Source organism: Delphinus delphis, chromosome 18 (assembly GCF_949987515.2).
Source record: "Delphinus delphis chromosome 18, mDelDel1.2, whole genome shotgun sequence".
Lineage (NCBI taxonomy): Eukaryota > Metazoa > Chordata > Mammalia > Artiodactyla > Delphinidae > Delphinus > Delphinus delphis.
Genome location: NC_082700.1, coordinates 33901082 through 33903355, shown reverse-complemented (window position 1 = coordinate 33903355; position 2274 = coordinate 33901082).

Sequence of the window (2274 nt, the reverse complement as noted above, 5' to 3'; positions counted from 1 at the left end):
CTTTGAGTTTCAATTGCTTTGTATGGTGGGTAGGGCAGAAACACATGAAGATGTAAAAATTGATTCATAAATTAATTTATTAAAAATTCTCATTAAGCATCTAGTATGTACTATGTACAGACATACTTTAAAATGTGCAATTGGAACCATTCTTTGGCACTCAAAGTTTATCTAAGGACACTGAAAATAAAACTTCATTTTAATGGGATAAATGTCAATAGAGGATGAATAAAGCCAAAGGAATCAATTCAAGCATTTGGTTTACAGTATTTTCTATGCAGCTAGTTTCAATTTCAAAATTATTAATAATCTCAAGGCTGAGTACATTTCATTGAGTGTCCACATATATTGTCACAGCAGAACAAGCAGGAAAGGCCGGCTGGAAGATTTGAGGAGTTTGGGCTAGAAGCATCATCTGTTCCTTAGTTTTTCTTTCTTTTCTTTGCCTCCTGCTTCCTTAATTACATCCAAATTGTTCTTTCATTTGTTTTTCTGGACCTTGCATCTGAGACATGATGTCAGTAATACATGCCATCTTCATTTGACTCCTTTCTTTCTAATTTGTACTTCTAACCTATTGTTTTTGTAAAAATGTAGGATTTGTCAATTCTCTCTCACACCTGTCCTTCTCTTTGAAGTAGACACATGGATACATTTTATGATTAGAAATTCAGTCACAAGATAGTAAATATGCTGACCAACTATCTCTGCCACCCTTAACCAACCAAAGCTTGAAGGACACAGAAGGCAGCTATAGATTGATCTTACCTTGTGAAAATATACACAAAGAAATTCTCTTCCAATAGAATTGTACTATCATATTGACAATTACAAAGATACATAATTTCAGGGAGTCTGTGCTACTGGGAAATTAAAACAAGTAGATTGCTGATACAAGTAAAAACAGGGATTTTTTTCTGGAGGGCTATTTATTGGCTGATGTGTATGATATGTATACATTTACAATTGTGCATTATTCTTTTCCTTGCATTTCCACTTCTAAAATTACAAAGAAAATAGCTTCCACAAGCATACTTATTGTAGAGTTTAATAGTAATGGAAAAAGCCCTACCTTTACATTGATATATAGTTGGCTACATATATATAGTTGATTACATAAATTATGATATAAACATAGTAAAGACAATATGTCTGAATGTTAGACATAGTAAAGACAATGTTAGACATAGTAAAGACAATATGTCTGAATCATCACAAACTCCAAAGCACTTTTTTTTGTTTCCCTGTATTATCCCTATAATTACTAGAGTTATCTTGTTTTTCTCACATTTTAATTTACTACATTCCTTACAAAGGCCCCCCATTTATCTACAGCAGGGTTTCTTAACCTGATATGCATATAACTGAAATAGGGGTAGAAAATAAAGTAGGACAGGGTAGTGGGGGACATATTATCAAGAAATCTGCATTCACACCCAGGAGATTAATCATAAAATGAATATACACTTTGTGATCCAGGAATATGTGATCTAGGACAATCTTAGTTTAGCACTGCTGGTGGCTATTTGGATTTCTCTGTAGTAAGAGCCTGTATGAGGATCAGGATAACTCAGAAGACAAAAGAAAAAAGGGAGGGGGGAAGAGGGGAAGGAAGGAAGGAAGGAAGGAAGGAAGGAAGGAAGGAAGGAAGAAAGAGAAAGAAAGAAAAAAAGAAAGAAAGAAAGAGAGAGAAAGAAAGAAAGGGAAAGAAAGGGAGGGGAGAAAAACAAAACAGAGAATTGATGGCATCTTTTAAATCCTCCAATCCACCTGTGCTTAAAAAGAGACACTCTGGAGATTTTCCATTGTGTGAACAATAAATCCACTCTGTTGTTTTTGTTCCTTCAAATTATTTTGAATTGTCATCCTGGTAATTTTATGCTTTAAAGTCTTGACTACTACTTCATTGGAACAACTGATTGTAGTTCTCTAAACACCCCATGATATCTATGTCTCTACATTTTGCACATGCTGGTCCCTCTACTCAGATGTCCTTTCCTCCCTCATCTACCTGGACAGTATCTACAATTATTAAATCTTAGCTCAAGTATCATTTCCTCTGGAAAGCCTGCTGTTGAGAGCTTATTTTCTTCTGCTTCCAGGGCATTTTGCACCTACCTATACCATAGTAATGAACTGGAAATTCCTGTGGATTGTAACTATTCTTTTGCATAATTTTCTTATCAGTAAAATATAAGTTCCTCAATGGAAAGAGAGTTATTAAGGAAAAGAGAAAACAATGGGAAAATTGTTTCCCAATCAGATGGAAGATAC